This window comes from Lytechinus variegatus, chromosome 2 (assembly GCF_018143015.1).
Source record: "Lytechinus variegatus isolate NC3 chromosome 2, Lvar_3.0, whole genome shotgun sequence".
NCBI classification, from domain to species: Eukaryota; Metazoa; Echinodermata; class Echinoidea; order Temnopleuroida; family Toxopneustidae; genus Lytechinus; species Lytechinus variegatus.
The window spans coordinates 1,328,161-1,350,528 of record NC_054741.1 but is presented as its reverse complement, the minus strand read 5'-3'; the positions used below and the strand labels follow the sequence as shown (position 1 = coordinate 1,350,528).

Below are 22,368 nucleotides of genomic sequence, written 5' to 3'. Positions count from 1 at the left end.
TGACCCCTCGCCCACACCGAAGCTCCCATTTCTTTTAAAGTACCAATAATGTATTCATCCAACTTATGAATTATTTATCAACCATGGATTATCATTTAAAAGAATTCCTTCTGGATTTACCTCCAAGAAGGATAGATATCTAATAGCTAATTAAAGATTAGAATGAAGTATATCTTTCAGACAAGTTTGCTTTCCTTTAATCCATTTTTACATTAATCAACATGGCAACCGTTCACTCTACTTCTCTGTGAGGATATGGGCTTGAAATTGCCTTTAAAGAAGGTAATCGTGTAAGAAAACATTTGTGAAATCCAGGAATTACACTAGGATGATGCCGAAAATCCTCAACTTTCTGCTTTCTGATATCCTTAATCTTGAAACTGGATATTTTCTTCCTGTGCAGCTGTTTAGTGTTGGAAATAGGGACATGTTTTTTTTATGAAAGGAGAGCGAAATTTAGTGTTAATATCACTCTTTGTTTTATGTATCTCGAGACCTATTTATTTTCTCTATATAAATTACATATCTTTGTTTTGCCAGTGTTGCCATAGTAGCCTTTGGGAATAAACCATCGAATTTCCCAACCGTTTACCTTGGTAGGTGATGCTATATTTGAACCGGATAGTTTTTGCAACACATAGATTCTACCAATGAAAAGAGCACCCAAGTATTATGGTATTTAATACTTATGTTCTCAAAAGTCCAAATTTAAGATGAAAAGTCATCTTGTTCTCACAATAACTGAAGAACAATTTGAGGGATCAGCTCAAACGTGGTTCATGTTTGCATATTGGAGGGGAATTGTTCTGATGTATAATGTGAAACATAACCTGAGAATACATATGAGAGGGGTCATGATCTAAGTATATTTTTTGTCATAAGGTTAGAGGTCATTACGTACTTTGAAATATCTGGATAACGTTAGAATACTGAAGAACTGTTTACTTTCAGGGTTCAACTTCAAACTTGACTTGTGGTAATATGGGAGTGCTTCTGATCTGATTAGATTTTAGAGTCACAAACTCAAAATTTAAAGGTCACCTTCTGAAAATTAGAGAAATGAGGTATATCTCAGTAAAGATTCTTAATATACACACCTAACACCACTTTATAAGGAACTTGACTGGTTGCCTGTTGTGGAGCAAATGAAATTCAAGATGTTGCTGCTCGGAAAATTGTTTATGGTTGCACTCCTCATTGTTTTGATGGTCTTATCTTGGAATATGTTTCCACTAGAAACCGCTGATCTTCAGGAACCGGGTTTTAAACACCTCGTAGAGTCAAATGCTCATTTGATGAAAAGGCTATTGCTAGTACTCTCTTCAACAATATACAGTGCCAAATCTATAGTTTTTCAGAGCTAACCTCAGCCAAGACATTCATGTATCTATTCTCATCATATTTCAACCCCCCCATTCTCTGTAGGTCTAATAATTTCCTCTGCAACTCTGAAAAAAAAACTTGATAGAAGACGCACTATAATGCTATATATCATTGTTAATTTCAATGGAGAGGCATAAATTTAAAATGCATGTAGTCAAGAATCCATCCACTTTTCTCAATATAACCCTTTATTGTTGTGCCTATGTAAATATTTGTCTGGCAAAAGACTTTGAAGAGATTCATTTAACTGAAGAAAAGAAACATCTAATGAAAAACAAATTCAATGAATAAAAAATGTTTGTGATTATTATTCTTCTCTGAATCTCCCAAAGTTGATAACAAACAGAATGCCATGGGATTGTTTGAGGACATTGTCCCTGAATATTTTGTCTTTATTTATTAAAATAACTTTCTTGCAACGCATTACCTCAGAGCCCTGATAATGTAAGGGGGGGGGGTATAATTTAAATTTTAAATCCAAGGCTTCTTTGATGAGAAAGTAACTATGCTTGCTTTGTATTTCAGATAAAAAGAGATAATCAATAAAGCAAACTAAGAGGATGACGAAAATGGGAATGTTTAAGATGTTGTAATTATTTTCATTACCTTCAAGGAAAATGTTTGCTTACTTTTAGGGTATCATATTGATTAGATAATGTTGCAACATTAGTTTTGCTAGAAGGACTATTTTCATTAGCAAGGTTGTTGTGAAAATGTCCATGTGAAAGAAAGTTTTGAAGTCCTATGGCATCATGGGATTCATTCATGATGGCATCTTGGTTTAAAAAACAATTTTGATTGAAATATGTATAACCAGTGTTATGCAGTGCCCCCTCTTGCTCTTGTAGCCCCTTTTTGAAGTAAGGATGATAATATGTATCTTTTGGTTGGAGGGCTTCTTTTTTTTGGCTCATCAACTTTTTTTGTGTAAAGAGGAAACTGACTGAATTTTGGAGTAAAGTTGAAGTATTTCCTCTACAAGTTGAAGTATTTTCTCTACAACCTCTCTGACATCTTGGATCTGCCCCCTTTTAATAGAAAAATTGTCTCTATTCCGACCAGACGATACAAACATTAGGATGGCCTGTCTCTCTCACACTCGCACACTTTTACTTTTGATGATTAAAAAACAAAATTGGTTGATATATTCACAAGAGAAAAGGGTGTATTAGAACTTTAAATTGGACGATTAAGTAATATAACAGATGCTGCAAAAGGGGGGGGGGGGGGAGAAGGTAATTATTCACTATTTGATCTAAGCATGTAATCATTTAGTACAGAGGAAACAGTTTTCTTATCATATTTATTTCATCTACCAATTTCTCTCCAGGATAAATTATATTGAAGGAAAAGCAGGGACACCAGTTTGTTTGACAGAAAATTCCAGCAAAGCTCGACAGTGCAGAGCCAGTGTTGCCACTCACATACTGAACCAACACAAAGAACACCTTACAATAACCTAAGAAGTGATATATCTGATACCCCAAGATTCCCCGTGCAATTCCAAGGTAAGCTGAAACACAATCAGTGACTAACTTCCAGGCCAGTCCCACATGTGCAAAATTGTGTCATCAAAAAAGCCATATTGCTCCGTTCGTCCGACAAATGCAAAAATTGTGTCACCAAGTTGAGAAGAGATTTATCACGGTATTCCCATATGTAGATCTATTTCCTGTAGCTGAAAGATCCATTTTCCCTTGATCTCATATATTAAAACACTTATATGATATCATGAAATGTCAGGTGGTATGTTTTTCATGTTCCCATGTGCATGAAAACTGTGTCTGTGAGACACAACAAGTGTTGATTTTTGTAGCCCCAAGGTTCGTCAGCATCAAATTTCAAGGTTTAGTGAAATAATAGCATGGTTGGTGCACAATGCTCATCATCTGTAGAAGAACCTTATGAGCTGAACACTGCAAATAATATTTTGAAAATTCATTTAAAATGAAATCATGTTGCCATTTATGAAGCCGTATTATACATGATCTTAGGAAAGTAACTGGATGCCAATAAATATAGTTAACATTGATTAAAAATGTACATTGTCAAAAAATATATTTTATATGATTTTTAACCGGGCCCCCTCCCATTTAGAAATCAGAATCATTTTCAAATTCTTGCAGAATTAATCTTCCGTTTTAGAGTTGGGGACAAATATGATATAAATTCATCTTCATGAAATAATATGTCACTGTGCGCTTTGCCTTTTCTAAATCTAATCGAAAAAATCCTAAAATATGAAAAAGCATGGATCTTCAGATCTGAATCAATCCATACATCCTTTTCCTATCCTGTTCATTCTTTTTATGTTTTCAGATGTGTCTACTTATAAAAATGTCAAATGCACCATCAATTCAAACTTCCTTTTCACTTGAGAAAATATTCTGTATAAATATAAGTTAAGTTTGATGGAAAGTTTATATGGATATGTGACTGTGTTTTTGAGTAATTGTCATTATAAATCAAATCCAACTCAATATAAGTTGATTTGAACAAAAAGAGAAAAATAAAACAATCATAACACTGAACATTTCATAACATTGGACAAGAAATATAGAGTGTGACCTGCTAAGTACACCTGTACATTACCTTTATCAAATTAAACCCCCAGTTATATGCAGAACACAATCATTTGCAAATGAGAGAATTGAGGGTGTCAATCACTTTTTCTTTCATATTTTGTTTGATTTCATTTTTAAAAAGATTTAACAATACTGGAGACTCTTCATTAATACAGTGGCATTTCGACTGGTTCAGGTATCAATTCATCAGAAAATTTAAGTATTTCTTATTGCAAATACACAAGAAAAAGTGATTGGGTGATATCATCAGTTCCCTCATTTGCATACCGACCATGTTGTGCATATAATAAAGCAAAATGTAGTAATTTCTTGTTTTACACATATGATTTTGATGAATTTCAACTTATTGCTTGTATGAATTTAAGATTAAATTCCATTTTTTATTCAAATGAGCTTATTGGTGGGTGGGGGTGGACTTGCTATTCAAGGGCCATTGGATGTATATTGTATCACACTTGCTTGGTGTCTGATCAAACATGATTCGGTGTCTCTTTGAACATAAATGTACCATTTATTGCATGTTTTATATCTTGCTAAAGCAATTTAGTATTTACAGACCCTTCAATTCAAGGATCAAGGCTTATAAACCAAGTCATTAGGTGATTAACCTATCTCACTTTTAATATCAATAGGTACACATTCAACATGGTCTGCACGCCCCCCCCCATATAACAACATCTAGCCTTCAATCATTATACACTTTATTGCAATGACCAATAGTCGAGCTTACACAGCAAATTTACAATCATTCACTAAGCTGTATGTCACAGGCACCAGAAGTTATGAAGTATAATATTGCAAGCTGACTGCTATTTTTTGTTAAGGTTGTATATTTAGCAAGTAAAATGTTCTCGATATGAATGATAATATCAATGCTGTAGAGCTTTCTTTTCAGTTAATTGTGGGGGTGATTTTCTAGATGTACCTCCCTCCTTTTACCAGGATATGGATAGTCTGAATAAGAATGTTTGTTACATGGGTTGTTTTCCATTCATCAGTTCATTCAAAGGTTAAGAAAACAAGAAAATAAAAGGGACGAAAAAGGTAAAAGAATCATCGGTGATAGGGGTAGCTATCCTATCTTTGAGGCCTCTTGAATAAAAGTGTAATCAAATAATGCTAGATTTCCACGAGCCTGACTAGATTACCGCTCACTCGCAAACCATCTTCAGTTTTCAAGAGCAATCGCAGTTCGTTCAACTTGGAAGGATGATGTTCGCAGCTTAGCCAGCAGCAAGTAGAAGCGTTTGCTTTCTATATTCCCCACCAATTCAACGAATATTATTGATCAGGATTACCAGATCCATGAATGTAAAGTACATGATGGCAGGAAATTAAGCTCGGAGGTTTCCACACCGTGGAATTCAAACCACATTCATTTCGTGGATAAGGGCATTGTGGTATAAGGTATAGATTTGCAGACTTTGAACCATTTCCAGTTTTAATACAGCAAGACTTCTCCATGATTCTGTACATTTTGCTCTCCCCCCACAAGAACAATCAACTTTTTTTCATATGAATTGCTGTGTCACTGGTTAATTGAGGTCTACTCTTTCTCTCTCACTTGTCTGAAATGAATCATGCAATTCATTTTCAAACCTTGCCTAATTTTGCATCAAGTATAATGAAATGGTGTGTATTTGGGAAGGACAATAAGGAGGGTGTGACCCAAAATTAGAATTTATTGTATATAATGTTATATGAATGACCAGGGATTATTTATTGATGGTGTCAGACCATAATGCATCAATGCCTTGCTTGAGCAGGAATCGCTCTTCTTGTGATGGTGGAGACGGGGTTTCTTGAATCTCGAGATTAATCGCGAAGAGGGCCGATCGGGCTAAAATCTCGAGATTGAGCAAACTCGGGATGGTGCAGTACCGCCTGATAACTTTTAGTTCTTTGACTCTCGTCAGATCTCAATATCTGTGATATTAAAAAGTTTGGGAATTAGAACATTGCCCTACTGCCTTATCAGAGTAGGACTGACTTCTTTGCTAGTTGTACTGCAACAGACACTGCTTTACTCTATTAGGTCATTTAAGGTCAGAGAGGAAGATAATCTCTGGCCTTGGGGCTTTGTACAATAATTGATGTTTCTCTCTAGAGATAAGACTAATTGCTGTCATCAAGCACACCCAGTTAACCTGCCTCAAAGAATGTTTTCACACCCCTGAATTCAGGAAAATACCTTATTTTTCTTACAGTTGTACCCACTGGTTATCCCAGAAAGGAATTACAACTGTACTCATGGTATAACTTTGTCAAAATTATTGCAATGAAGTTTGCAGTATGAAAATCAAATTGGTATGAACTTAAGTAGTCCCCAAAGTCAAATTTAGAATAAACTCCAGTAGGGTTACAACAAATTGAAATGTTCTTGTGATGAAATATCAGCATAAAAACGAACGTTATCTGATTTGGGAAGATGTGAATGTATAAAATCATTATCAGGCATTTTGAAGCTCAAGCAATCTCTGGTAATTTTTCCGTTTTTTTTTCTGACTCGCAGGTGTGCAAATGTCTTCAAGATTCACATTATTGCTGTCTTCCTACATCGATAAACATAGCATGTAACCATGGATCCTACTAGAACTAAAAGCAAGGAAGTACAAGTACTATTCTTGCCATCCCTGATGAAATATCTTCACACCTTTTGGTTTTTAATTGGAACTCATTATGCAAATGAACCCATGTCTTTGGAAGATAATTTGTTTGATGATTTTCATGAGCTGCTTCCTCTTTTATCTTCTTGTCGTCTGCACCCCAGATGGAAATTTGTTCTGATTTTCGGATGGTTATTCCTTCAGTTCAGTATACTTTTGTTAATGAAAGTGGAGAGTGAGTGGGGAAAGGAAGAGTGGGAGGGAGGGAGCGATTAAAGGGGAAGTTCACCCTGACAAAAAGTTTATTGTAAAAATAGCAGAAAAAATAATAAAAAATATTGCCGAATGTTTGAGAAAAATTCGTCAAATAATTAAAAAGTTATTAGAATTTCAATTATATGATTTGTGACGTCATATGCGAGCAGCATTCCTACATAGCGAATGGTAAAATATCAATGAAATGTCATTTTTTCTGAAAATTGAAAATGGTTATCACTGTACCTTTTGTATATCAATAGACAAACCATTTCACACCCGATCATGAATAGAAAACAAAATTATGTCTTCAGGAACCATACAAAATTTGACATTCATGCATTTTATATTACATAACACATGGGGCAGCTGCTCGTTTATGACGTCACAAATCCAAAACTTTGAACTCTAATAACTTTCTTACTCTTTAACGGATTTTCCTCAAACCTTCACCAATATTTTTTACTATTTTTTCTGCTATTTTTAAAACAAAGTTTTCTTCAGGGTGAACTTCCCCTTTAAGAGGTAGATAGTAAATATGAAAATTAGAGGATTGAGCAAATCTGAAGAAAACTAGAGGATTGAGCAAAGGATTATGATGTAGACCTGGCATAAGAATAGTTGTAAGCTTTTGGTTTTCTAATTAAGAAAGAAAATATGCCTTGATTTTTTTTTGGGGGGGGATTCAACTTGGCTTGTGGTATGGTCTTGAAGTTATTGACTGCCACTTCTCTTTTATATGGAGCAGGAAGAAGTTGACCTATGTCCTGAGACTAAAAGTGTGTAGTAGGGATCCACAGTAAAAGTCAGTAATTCTCAGGTTCACTTGAGTTCATTCCTGTGCACTTGAACTGAGAAAGCATGACCTAATATTAAATTCATTGCATTCCACCAAACCATACAAGACATATCCTGAGGCAGGGTTTGGAGAAGTATTCATCCTAACTCTCTCAGGAGATCTGTCCTCGGTTTTCAAGATCTTCACAAATGAAAGTGAAGTAGAAATGCTGGAAAGAAAAAAAATCTCTGATTACTAGGATAAAATGTTTATCAAGAAATATATCTCTCGGATTTTGAAAGCAAAGTGGACCACTTGCATCAGATTTGAGAGATGCACTCTAGATATATGTAGAGAGATAGGAGATTTGGGGATATGGCATGGATGGTCAAATATTACATTAAATGGTTCTTCAGTGTAAAGTGTTCAGAATTTCAGATCAATATTATCATCCTTATATACATTATTTCATTTTAAAATCTTTTTACCAATTATTTGTTGTGACGTTTTAAAGATTTCCTTCTCATCAGGTATTATCCCCAAAACAGTCAAATGATGATAGTTGTACCATCAATACTAATAGATCACCTAACAATTACTCATGTTTCAATCTGGGGCTTGTTTATTGCTCACATCATTATTATCAAAGTACTCACAACCTCTGTATTATGGTCAGTAGCCCATTGTTAAACTGCTCGAAAAAACAGTAAATTTCTCCTATTAGATTTATCCAACAGGATTAGTACATGAAACAGTTACGCATATCAGCGAAATTTTGTTATTCTTCCCAGCATGATTCACTGGTCTGTATTCTGATGTCTGATTTAATTCAAGTTTGGATGCAGAATGTGTTGAAAAAGTGAGTCTCTACTATTGAGATAGATGTATGTGTTTATTATACATTTGATTGCTCATTGTTAACCCTATCTAGGCCGGGGTATTTTGAGAGTTCCTATGACCGGGGGGGGGGGGGTCTCCCAGGCCCCCCCTAAGATCTCGGCCGTCGACGGCGCGATAGCGCCGAAAATTGGCACACGGGTTGCCTTGGACATAATCTACAAGATTGTATAGTAATTTATTTCATGCGAATCGCTATTTAGTGATTATGCTAATTTATGCGTAATTAGTATGCGAAATCATACTTTTTCCTCTAACTCCCTAAATAAAGCTCCAAATGTACTAATTTTTGGTACAGAAACTCTTTGTGGTGTCCTAAGCAAGATTACATGAAAAAAAATGTGATATCAAATCATTTTCTTCTGTATTATATCGTTTTTTGCAATTTCTTATGTATTTGGTTTTTTTTACCTTTTGTTTTTATTGTTTTTTCAATGAAATTTGTTGGGGACTCTTCTGTGATCATAAAAAGCATAAAATGAATACATTTAGACTAGCAAAACTAAAAATAATCATACATTTATGAATTTTGGTTGAAAACACAATTTGCATCGACTTTGTACACGAAATCACGTTTTTGAGCAATTTTCGGTCTGTTATGCACTTACATAATGTTGCGTAATTTCGGAACCACGTACCCGGGTGACGCAAAATTGGTCTTAAAAGTTGCGCAAGACTTGAAAGTAAAAACTCAGCGAGCGGCGCAGTCAAAAAATTTCGCACGGCAAAAATATCGCGTGATTCGTTGAGGGGGGGGGCCTCCGAGCCCGTAGATAGGGTTAGACCAGAGTTTGAATGAAACTAGATATGTGTCATTGGCATCATCATTCGACCTGCAGCATTCTGGATGTTCATTGATTGAGTCATTATCAACCATCCCTGACACTCCAGGAAGGTTAATAACTTCCTCTTCGGACATGTGGACAAGCCATCACCACGGTGACGGCTATATACACTCTATAGGCCTACTATTTACTACCAGTGTAGCTAAATAGGGAGTGAGGGGGAGGGGGTAAATAACTTTTTAGGATACAGTAGAAGGAAAAGGTGCCTGAGTGTTATGTTCTCAGATATTTGATCTTTGTAGATAACTGAATTTTGAATTTACCGAGCAAAGATTTTTGTGATGTGAGAGCCGAGAGGATTAAAACATGCAATTTCACAAAACAAACTTGGGAAGCAGGAAGATGTGTTAAAGAGCTGAGCTTTGTCACTGCCTGTATCTTAGTATGGAAAAAGTATGAAGAACAACATGCAGAAGAGATGTAATATTCATTCTTTACCCCATTTAAAGGTGTGATGAAGAGCCAACGATAAGATATTTCTTTTTAACCCTTTCATGAATAAAGGCTACCATCAAATAGTCCGCATTGGATGCAACTCAGAATGATGCCTCTTGGCAAGAAAAAATTGTGTTCATGAATTCAGAAATAGGTCTCATAATTTTGAAGTGCAGTGTAGTTCAATAAACTCATCATAACGATATAAGCTGCATTATTTGAGAATCCCATTCATGAACTCCGATCGGATGTGATCATGTGATCATGTGAATCAAGTGTGGTGCGAATTCACCTAGAAGATGCGGCGTATTGTGTTCCTCAACCTTTCATGAATTGAAAAGTGGCATCTGAGCTGCATTTATGAATTCATGAAAGGGGTATTAGATGCACAGATAGATGTCTTAAGCCTGAAAATGTAAATCCAGACCCTGCCGAAATATTTCAAGTCATAACTTAGGTCTCCCCATTGCTACGCTTGGTGTATAAAAGGGCTCATTGCAAGTGATTTTCAAGCCTTCAAATCAATTCAAAATGGCTTCCTTCTATCAAAGAGAAAGGTCAAACAGCCCAAGAAGGTGAATGTTCCTCTATCATTGATAAACATAGCCAGATTGACCCTTGAAGAGGAATGGAAATAATTACACATATGGAAATACCATCTTTACACCTCCTCTTCAAAGAAGTGTGATCTATTTCAAAGGCAGAGTCTCTAATAATTTCTTTCAAGGAATGTCCGGACCTGTGCATGGCTTGATCATATTTGACACAAACCTAGTGATCTTGAAAAAGAATGTATCATTAGCGAAGTATACCACATAGAGAGTGATGAGGATACCATCATCAGTGTGATCTGTTTTCCAAGTTGCAATCCGTAACAGTTTCTACCAAGGAATGCCTGGACTTTTGAGGACATTCTTGAGGTGCCTCTGCTGGTAAAAAGTAGATTTGTTATTTCTACTAGGACCAGCCTTGAAACTAGCATGCTATGAAAGCATTTTGAAAGGAATGTACATGACTTTGATCATTTGATATATCAATATGATCTTTAGAAATGTCTCTGTCTGAGGAATGATGGGTAATGAAGATACCATCATGAGAGTTTCATGTATTTCCAAGCGTTGATCCTGGAATGATTTCTGCCAAGAAATGTCTGGGCTTGTGAAGACATTCTGGAGATGCCTCTGAAACAAGTGATAAAAAGATTTTGGTTCTTTAGAAGAATTTTTGTGACTTTAATAATATTTGACACTTAGCAATGATTTTAAACAAAGCTGTATTAGAGTAGAAAGAATGATGGATGAGGATGTCATCTTTAATGTGGGTGCCATGTACTTCAAAAGGTAAATATATGTGACAGTTTCAAAAGGTAAATATATGTGACAGTTTCTTTCAAGGAATAGTCTGGGATCTGATGACATTCTTTACACTTTAGAGGAGCTCTGAAAGCGTAACTAGAAAAAAGGATTTTCTATGAGGACATTTTGAGACAGCAGAATGATGATCGCAAGAATTTTGTGGAAATGTGTCTGATAATCATCATATTTGTCACATTCTTATGATCTGAAGAAACTATTTATAGCATTGCCTAAAATACAAATAATATACATACCTAGTAGCTGGGTTTTAATCTTTGTGACCTTTCAAGTGTCTGCATGTTCCTTATGACAAACAATATATGATTTATGAATGAAACATTTCATCTCCCAGTCTCTAAAACAAACAGGAAGTTATATTCCTTCTTGTTTCCTCCAGGATGTCGTTGTTTGATTGTCTAAAACAGATTTTATTGAGAAATTTATTTGCGACCCAACTGTTGAGTTGATTTATGTTTTTGTTGCGACTCCTGATAACAAAAAATGATTGCAATAATGAGTCATATGTGAAGTACTATATCTAATGCAAGTTTTTATTGTTTTTGCTGGTTATTATATTTGATAGTTTGATGATATTAACATGGCAATTATCATGTGTTTTCCAGTACCACTGCCATCATTTACCATTACCAATTATCATATTCCATTTTCAGATCCCCTTTTCCTGTACCAATTACTGATTACCAGTTTACTATTTACCATTACTATTACAGTTACCCATTATCGTTACTTCCTTTGTTGGAAATGAGAAAAAAAAACCTGAAACTGAAACTATTAACCATTTACCATTTGCCATTACAAATTACCATTTAACATTACCAAGTACCTGATTAAACATTGCTATCACTATTTAACCATATAGCCATTACCATCAAAATTATCGTAATTGAATTTATATACCTGTATCATTAATTTTCATTGTTATATGAATAATACATATCTTTGAGTGTCTTGTATTCATTCATTCATTTACCAAGAAATTGTAGGCCCTACCTTACTTAAGCTTGTGTTGTGTAGGCCTATCTTGTGATTCATTTGTAGTCATTGTCATTAGTCACACCACGATCAACATCTGGGACTACAGTCAGAGTTGAAGGAAGTTGCTGGGACACTTCTTGAGTATGGTCATAGTATTGTTCTTTTTTTACTGCAAATACTTGAGATATCACCTTTAATATCTGTATACTGAAAACTTGTGGAGCATAAAATGCATCGAAGGGTCCAGTCAAAATGCAAGTAGTAATATTAATTTTTCAGGTTTTAAATGAATTTCCAATTTCCATTCTGTCATAATCCAGCGTGCCAAACTTCATTAATGCTGTGCTTAGAATTGGTTTTGTGCATCTTGTATCGCAACTAAACTTTCTTTATGCTTTCCATTATTTTCCAAGAATTGTCCTGGACCATGTATAGGTCCATGCCTGGACCATGGGGCTACCAACGGACAAAGTATTGATATTATGTCCACAGGGAAACAAAGTTTACATTTATATTGTCATTTTGCCCATCTTCATTCAGGCCAAGTTGTGTATGTTTTTTTTTGTTTGGAAAAAATGGGTCAAGACTTTTGAACACAAGAAGCGGGATATTTTGTTAAGTTTTCAACTTGTACAAGTATGCTAAGGCTGATAAAACACACCACCCAGTGAGAGTCTTTATTACATTGAATCATTTTATCATGGTTCTTGATTGCAATGTGAGCTGCCTATTTCCTGTTATATTCAATGAATCATTGGGGTTTCCACATTGCTTTAGAAAGGATTTCTTTCATGCTTACCATACAGCAACAATAGAAGTCAGTATCACTTTACTCTAACCAATAGAGAGGGATACTGTTACCCCTATATTCTCAGTAATGGCCACCGCACACCTTGTGACTGGTCTACAACCCGATTTGGGGAGAAATAATTTTTTTATTAATTTCTAATAATATCAACATATTGAATGACCCAATTTGATGTTTAGGTAACTATTGGAAAACTGATATAAGCATTCAAATAATTACAAACCTTTGGTGTTTACAACTGGTCGAATTTGCTAGAATTATAATTGTGGAAATGAGCAACACTTTGAAATGCCATAACTTCTACATGCATTTTTGTCATTGCATCATTCATTGAACTTGGAGTGAACGAGTTACACAGCCGTGGGAACACTCTCTTTTGTAAACTCTGTTACTTACTAGGGTATCATCTACACACTCAGATTCAATGATTAAATTGGATTTTGTTTTGACATGTGTACGTTGTGGATTACAATGCAAGGCAGACTTTCAAAAACCCTCTTTGCTAGGTTGGATTTCAACATTCATACATTCAAAAGGGATTACAAAAAAACTTATTTTGATACACCAATAAATGAGAACCAAGTGTTGGATATTGCTAGAGGATTCATCGGAAATCCAATTTAAAGCACAAACCACAAGTTCATTTTCACAAATTTTTGAAGAAAAAAATCTATCAGTTCATAAGTCAAAACATCAATCTTTTTTTGAAATCTCTTATTGGTTAGAAGTTAGCACATTGTTTCAGATTTTTCAAAGTGTATTATGAATATTTCACTTAAAATTTTATTGATAGAAAATCCTTCACACCCTATTATGGCCCCAGCAGCCAAAATGGCATAAAAAATCAAATCATGCAGTATTTGATAATTCAATGTTGCTGTATAGGAGGCATGTTTTTTTCAAAGAATGAGCTGAAGTGAGTTTTGAGCGTGTTAGAAGATTCTAGACTTTTTTGTATACTGCTGGATGCTTTTATTCATATTTTGGAAGATAATAGCTTTAATTCAACCACCACACCCTCAAATAGAAGAATTATTTTCAATTTCCTCTTTCTAGGTAGCTTATCTGGAGATAATCCAGAGAAGAAATATTCCGGGGATTTGATAGTCAACACCTCGGTGATTATTGATTATATGAGATCTGACTCGTAAAATTGTGACACCTGAAAGAACAAACAATGTCTTCTGCCAGAATAGAGGTCATTCACTCCAAGCTGCAGACTCTTCAAAAAGTATGCAACCATATCAAATTTCTTTGTTCAATCAGGCTCAATATATCCAAAGGCATCATGGGATATCAAAAGAAAAAACGAAAAGTTTGCTTGGTCGCCCACCTGACTGAGTAACTTGTACAGGTTTGAAAAAAAAGCAAAACAAGTGAGCTATGGGACCCTACGTGCTATTATTGCCTGAAATTATGTTTATTTATAATAAAAATGATAATAATAACAGTATATTTACCAAGCGCAGCCACTTCAGTTCTGAAAACTGTTCTCATGGGCCCTGCTATTATTTTAAGTGGAAAAACCTGAAAATTGTATTTCATAAGCATCATAACTTTCTTTGCAATAGCTAAAATAAAATTGATTATTTCCCTCATAGACTACAGAGCTCATTTATATGAAAATAATTATTTCCAAGATTACAAGTCATAGACAGTTCTTCAATAATTCAAATTTTGACATAGCGCACTTGTGAAAAAGTATGCAAGAATCATCTCTAGTTGATTTGACAATCAAATGAAAGATGAAACTAGTGAAACACCGAAATAGTACGTAAAGTCAGAAAGTTACTACAGTTATAAAGTTTTAATTAGTATATCAAAATAGAAAATTACTCTGACCTTGGTAGTATACTATAGGCAAATGAGGGATTGAATGATGAAATTTTAAATGTCATGCTTGTTTGGTTATTGGTTTTATTCAAATCAGTGTTGGTTTGAATGGACCTGACTTCAAAATATCAGGAGTTGTGATAGTTTTGATATTAAATCTCCCTGATTTGTAAGAAACTTCAAAATGATCACTCCATGCAACTACTTGAATTCGGATTTAATTTTTTTTTCAAACCGAAACACTTTTGAAGAAGATTTGTTGCTAAAAATGGGAACGAGTTCCTCCATATCTCATCAATACCTACTTGAGAATGATAGATTGGATTGTAAAGAATCATTTTTTTCATCAGAGATATCTGTGAGGTTTGATGAGAGGGAAGAATAAAAGGGGAAAGAAAACTGGAGCCTGATCTCAAAGAAGTTCTAAATCCTTTGTATAGACTTATTGTTTGTTATTTTCCCTCTTTTGGGTAGGTGAATTTAAATGCTATTGTGAATATCTTTTTTTCTGTCTCTAGTGTTGAATTGTTATTTTCAATGTGTTTGTTGCAGTCTTATTGACTTATAATCAGCCGAGGAAATGTTGACATCATGAGAGAACATTTGTATATTTTCTTGGTCTGTTGTTGGGAAATCGGTTTAATTTCAGATAAAATGTAGCATACAGGTGATACATGATCTGAGTATGTCCCTCTTTTTTTCTTTTGTCATACACAGATCCAAGGAGGAAGTGGAGGGGTAGAGAGGGTAAAATATAAGGTAGTAGAAGCTCACTGGTTTAGATAAAGGCCTACAATATACATGTATGTAGGCCTATATCTCTACTTTGTCGAGGTTAAATATTGGCCACTTGTAATAAGACAGTCACATGACTTTACAGTTATATATTTAAAATATAACATAGCTTGAGTTCCTAGATTATGTCCTTTTTCTGGTGGGGTTTACTGACTTTTAGCACCAGTGTATATATATTAAAAATGTTGTATATGTGATTTCTCACACTTTCACTCTAATTTTTTTTTATGATACACCTTGTAAATGTCAGATAGATAGGTGGAATATGCACTTTCATTCTATTGGGTATTGTAAAGAGACCACAATAGTCATTGTCCTTTATGATAAACCAGAATGTGATCAGACCATCCTCAAATAAGTCAAGTGGACACTGATCTTTTTACTGTCTACACGTTTTGAGGGGCATAGTGCCACTTTTGATCTTCATTTGAATTTGTTGACTATATTCTTTATAGTTGTCCAACTGTTTTTTATCAGATATTCCCAAACAAACTATGATCTACAAGTAGCATATTCAGGTTCTGTTCAGGAAACGAAATATAGCTTAAAACTGTGATCCACAACTGAAAGGGATCCATAACTTTCTGGTTGTTTGTCCAACATTGTTCAAACTTTTACCAATCAACTTATCTGATTTTGTTTTTCCTTATAAAATTTTTTTTTTTATTTGGGTTGGATTCCCCTTTAATTGTTGTCCAACTGTTTTTTATCAGATATTCCCAAACAAACTATGATCTACAAGTAGCATATTCAGGTTCTGTTCAGGAAACAAAATATAACTTAAAGAGAAATGCCAGTAGTTGCAGTAAACACTGATTTCATGAGAAAGTCTGTAAAACCAGACTTAATTGTCAGTATATCATCGAGGATCTAGATCCCAGCCATGGCGTAATTTCCTTCAGCAAGAAATTTATCCACATTGTGCTGCACTCGACTCAGGTGAGGTGAATGGGTACCCGGCAGGATTAATTCCTTGAATGCATGAGCGCTGAGAGGCAGCTCGAGCTAAAGCCGGGGTAATAATAATAACGCGCCTCGGAATAGAATATTTCTAGATAGATGGCGCTCTATAAATGCCTATTATTATTATTATTATTATTAGATCTGGTACAGTTACATAAACTGAACCCTTGTGAAATCTTGAAATCTATGCTGAAAAATGTTCACACTGAAGATCACCAACACAGATAGGCACACGTGGGACAGTGTATTATTATTGCTGGAATAAAGACCTGACGGAAGTGACCGAATCCGCGCTTATTTTGCTTATTTCTCAGCAATTACACAATTTTTTCCAGAATCCTTTGGCACATATTTTTTATTCATACAAACAGACACTTGGGTGGTCATTTTATTAGATTCTGTAAAAAGCCACTTTGAGATAGTTACCAAAACTGGAATTTATCTTTAAAACTGTGATCCACAACTGAAAGGGAAGAATTTGTTTCTTTATTTCATGAGAACCATCGAGCTTGGTTATCATTAGGCGGTTTCAGACCGCCTCGAAGTTCGCCAGTTCCAGGTATTCTCTGATCGGGAAATTTACCCCGATCAGAAAATACCAGGTATTTTGGTAATGTGAAAGCAAACTACGCGTAATTTCCCCGAAAGAAAATACCCGCTAAATAGTAGGTACTTGGCGAAATTACGAGAACTTTCGTGGGGATTTTTCCAAGGTCGCAGGTATTTTGGCGATGTGAAAGCAAATTACGGGAACTTTTATCCCAGCGTGTCGTTGGGCGCGGCGGCGTGGCTGGCTGGTGGGCTAGTGATTTTGAATCTCCCGCCTTGCCTGCTTATCAGACCACACTGCGCATGCTCGTAACTTCGGGAACTTATCCGAAGGTTGTGTTTCAGGGCGGTGTGAATGCAGAAATAATTAACAGGTATTTTTTAGCTTTAAAAAGTTCTCGTAATTTAACGGGGATTCTTGTGATCGAGGCGGTTTGAAACCACCTATTATGGTACCTTATCCAACTGGAATTAGTGTGGATTTTGATGAACAGTGCAAGGAATTGATTGATTTCATAATTATTGCAATTATTTGCGAAGTAATCATTGGTATATAAATGTCCAAATTCCCTTTTATAAATAAATGTAGGGGCTCAGGAGGGTGCAGCATCTTTAGAGGTAACAAAAAGAAACTCCAACATATTTTGACTAAAAAAATTTGATTCTTTCAATAGAAAAAAATCTGAAAATGAGAAAATGTCGGTAATTGAAAGCATGCATGTGCTCCTCCGAAATCATTGAAAGGTAAAGACACAATTTACAGAGAAAAAGGCAGATGCCCCAGCTTGTGATAAGTGAAATAAGTCATTGATTATAGCAAAAAAATGTTTTCTTATGCTACAGTGCAGTTTATATTTGATTTATGATATCATAGCCAAGAATTCTTAAAAGGAATATATTTGGCAAATAAAACTTTCCTTTGTATCTTCAAATTTTCCCTGAGAACCAAATCTCTGATATCTTTAAGTAGAAGATAAATATGTTTTAGGCGGGATTGGTAAAGGCCAGCATCCTCTCGAAGAACTGCTTGTATTTGAACTTCAAGTCCTTGAGTTTCCATGTTCCAGTCTGCTAACATGCCACTCAAGAAATATTAAAATTTTGTCCAAATTTACATAAGAAGAAGATTGACCCCAAGTGGTTGAGAAAACGGTCAAAATTGTATATTTGATGCTTGTGGAAATATATTAGAATTTGTATTTCAGTTGACACTAATAAGTTTTGGCAGTCTGTTTGCAGTTCCAAAGGACAACATAGCAAGGCTACTATTTTGAATGTCGGATATATTGCTTTCAATTAGAAGAAATGCATGAGTCACTTTGTCCACGTATTGCATCAAAAGTAGAGTCCAAAGGTCACTAGTAAAAGCTTTGAAAATGAAAAGGGAGAAAAATTGTTTTTTCAAATTGTGAAATCACTTTCACTTAATGTGAATTTTAGAAATACTTTGAGAAATAATCGAAAAGAAGCATATATTCTGAATATTATAGGTGGTAAAGTAGGCAGTGATGATAAAAGTGATATTGTTATTATTAATATTTACCCGGAATATCCACTTCAATAACTAAACTGTGACACCAATAGGTCTTGTTTGATATATTACCTTGTTGGATGCCCAATTTAAAGATAAATTGTAGAATTTATCACACTTTGATTCAATCCTTCACCTTCCATTAATGAGTTATACCCCTTTTATAAACCCAATTATGCGGCTAATAGCAGCATAATTTGGTCGTAAAATCGGAGGAGGACCAGAGTTATCCGCATTATTGGGATGTGGCAATTATTAGCATAATAGCGGCATCGGGACCAGATTTTGACTTTATGAACGCATTTACAAAGTAATGCAGATAATTGCCATGGTGCGGTCACAAGGTCACCCTTTTCTAACGCAACCTCATCGGAGGGGGTGTGTGCAGTTACCATGACGATTATCCGCCTTTTTGAGGACAGGCGCTCGAAAAATAGTGCGGATTATTTTCGGAGTTTGTGAAGGCAATTTTTATTGAATAATCCGCATTACTCGTAGGCGGCTAATTGGAGGATGGGTTTATGAAAGGGGTATTAGATACTGCTACCAATGGTATTGGCACAGTGGTTACACACTGCAGGAATGCTGTTTAAAACTTTTAGCACCTTTTAAATGCCTGTCACTCTAATGACTATTGTTTTAACAGGTTACAACGATTGCAAAAAAAGAGTGACCGGCACAAACAATGTGCTAAAATTTTAAACAGCATTTTTTCAGTTAGTAGCCTTGGTTCTACATCACTGGAATGAATATATGATTATATGACACCTAGAAAGATCTTTGTGACTTGATTGGTTGTTTGATATCATTCATTCAGCCCATTTTGCAATGACGTCATCAACTGTACAATTTCGGATCCATTCATCGTGCAAGTTTGGATCCATATGATTTTGTCCATTGCACTCGCGCACCGAGACTGAAGCTGCAGGCACCAGCAGTGCGCATGTTGTAATGACGTAGCAATCAACAGACCGAACTCGCACTGCATGAGCATGTTTTGCAATGAAATTAATGAATTTTATTGCAAAACATTTCAGGTTTCATGTAAACCAAATAATGATTTACATGTATTTTTTCATTCGTGCAATGGACAGAATACTTCATTTCATCTTTCACTGAATTATTTGTATATTGATAGGTAGATTGTGGACATAGTGGCAGTTACATAAAGATGACATTGAATAAATGAGATTTCCCCTTATTAATGCAAGATGGGCTGGAAATTGAATTGGAACAACTTGTATCAGACCATCTGCTAAAACCAATTAATATAATAACAATGTGGTTCAGACCAAGGGCATAAGAAAAATTGGTGTATGATCATTTGTATTTCACCAACTATAATAAGACAAACAGGTTGGATAAAACCATCTGATATTCATTCACTTGGTATTAAACCAACTGATAGGACAATCAGGATTTAGAGACACTGGTACTTAACAGATATTGATTGACCTGGTAATAAACCAACTGATACAAGTAGTGTTGGACCATATGGAGTTAACCCAAGTAACTAATCTTAGATCACCAATTGGTATTACACCGGTGTGTTGGCTCAGTTGGTAGAGCGTCTGTCTCACAACCGGGAGGTTGGGGGTTCAAACCCCGGCCACGTCAGACCAAAAGACGTTAAAGGATGGAGTTGCTGCTACCCTGTTTGGCGTTTTAACGATTAAAGGGATAGAGTCTCGTCCATTTGGCCATGCACAGCGGCTGCCGGGCCCACAGTCAATTGGGAAAAGCAAATTTTCTGAGTATTTCATTTCATGTCTATTTCGAACAATAAATTATGGATTTTTTTCGTACACCAACTGGTATCAGACAAAATGGAGTCAATCCAAGTAACCAACTGATGTTAGACCAACTGGTATCAGACCAAATGGAGTCAATCCAAGTAACCAACTGATGTTAGACCAACTGGTATCAGACAAAATGGAGTCAATCCAAGTAACCAACTGATGTTAGACCAACTGGTATCAGACAAAATGGAGTCAATCCAAGTAACCAACTGATGTTAGACCAACTGGTATCAGACAAAATGGAGTCAATCCAAGTAACCAACTGATGTTAGACCAACTGGTATCAGACAAAATGGAGTCAATCCAAGTAACCAACTGATGTTAGACCAACTGGTATCAGACAAAATGGAGTCAATCCAAGTAACCAACTGATGTTAGACCAACTGGTATCAGACCAAATGGAGTCAATCCAAGTAACCAACTGATGTTAGACCAACTGGTATCAGACAAAATGGAGTCAATCCAAGTAACCAACTGATGTTAGACCAACTGGTATCAGACCAAATGGAGTCAATCCAAGTAACCAACTTATGTTAGACCAACTGGTATCAGACCAAATGGAGTCAATCCAAGTATGCAACTGATGTTAGACCAACCGGTATCAGACCAAATGGAGTCAATCCAAGTAACCAACGTATGTTAGACCAACGGGTATCAGACCAAATGGAGTCAATCCAAGTAACCAACTTATGTTAGACCAACTGGTATCAGACCAAATGGAGTCAATCCAAGTAACCAACTGATGTTAGACCAACTGGTATCAGACCAAATGGAGTCAATCCAAGTAACCAACTGATGTTAGACCAACCGGTATCAGACCAAATGGAGTCAATCCAAGTAACCAACTTGTGTTAGACCAACCGGTATCAGACCAAATGGAGTCAATCCAAGTTACCAACTTGTGTTAGACCAGCCGCTATCAGACCAAATGGAGTCAATCCAAGTAACCAACTTATGTTAGACCAACTGGTATCAGACCATACGGTAAAATACCTCCCTGGAGACATTGCTCATTGATTCTCCCTCCCTCAATATGTCATTGCTTATTAGCATTACATTCTTATTTGACATAGGAGGCGGAGAGTACTAGGATTTGTAATGCATGCCTGAACTAATGGTCATATAAGTGGATTAAACAAGCTTATATCTGACAAGTTTGTCAATTTAAACTCACTCCTTGTAAAGCTTGAAAAGAGAGATCTTATCATTCGGTCTGAATTCTGTGATTTTTTGGATGGATTTTTTTTAATGGTGCGTTTTTGGTAAGTATTGATAGCTCAGTCGGTAGAGCGGGGATTCGGATTCCTTTCATGCGGGTTCGATTCCCAATTGGTGCGCTAGTGCCCTTTGGTAAGGCATTAAACCTCATTACCAGGTCCTTTGGAGAGGACCTTAAGCCGTCGATCCTCTGGTTGCTTGCTTACGAGCATTCATGCTTTCTTAGCAATCAGGTTAAAGGTATTGTTTAACTTTGTGAGCAGCCGATTTAAAAAATTCTCAAACCAAGCTGTAACATGTGTACAAGAGCATGTATTAGAACTAATAAACCCTGAAAACAACCATTATTGAGAATGAAAAGTTAAAACTTCAAGGCAAACACCGATTTTGTAAATAGGTGTCTTATAGACGCCTAAATAGTACACATAAGTGCATGGGATGAAATTAAGATGGTGTTTCCGGTAACGTTATATTTCAATTTTTGAAGCACTAAATAATTATTTTCAAACGTAATTTTTTCTGGGCTTCATTTTTGTATCATATCACAGACACAGGTGACAAGTGTGACCTTCTAGCTCAGATTTTTTAAAAGTCAAACCAATGTTAACCAATCACTTTAAAAATCACTACCATTTACCCGTATAGACCATGCTACATAAATACTTTGATATTATCTTCATACAAGAAGAAATATAGGTCTTTATCCTGACCCACAATTTTTATGGATTTTATTTGAG

At 35.6% G+C, this 22,368-nt stretch overlaps 1 protein-coding gene across 2 annotated transcripts in view; it reads left to right on the top strand.

Annotated features, from left to right (window-relative positions):
• LOC121407024 (ribosomal biogenesis factor-like) overlaps positions 1–22,368 on the top strand; it is a 123,256-nt gene that overhangs the window by 24,328 nt on the left and 76,560 nt on the right. For both annotated transcript variants that reach the window (XM_041597916.1, XM_041597917.1), the window contains one exon: positions 2,714–2,891. The gene's annotated coding sequence lies outside the window, so the exon portion shown is untranslated. The remainder of the gene's footprint in view (positions 1–2,713; positions 2,892–22,368) is intronic.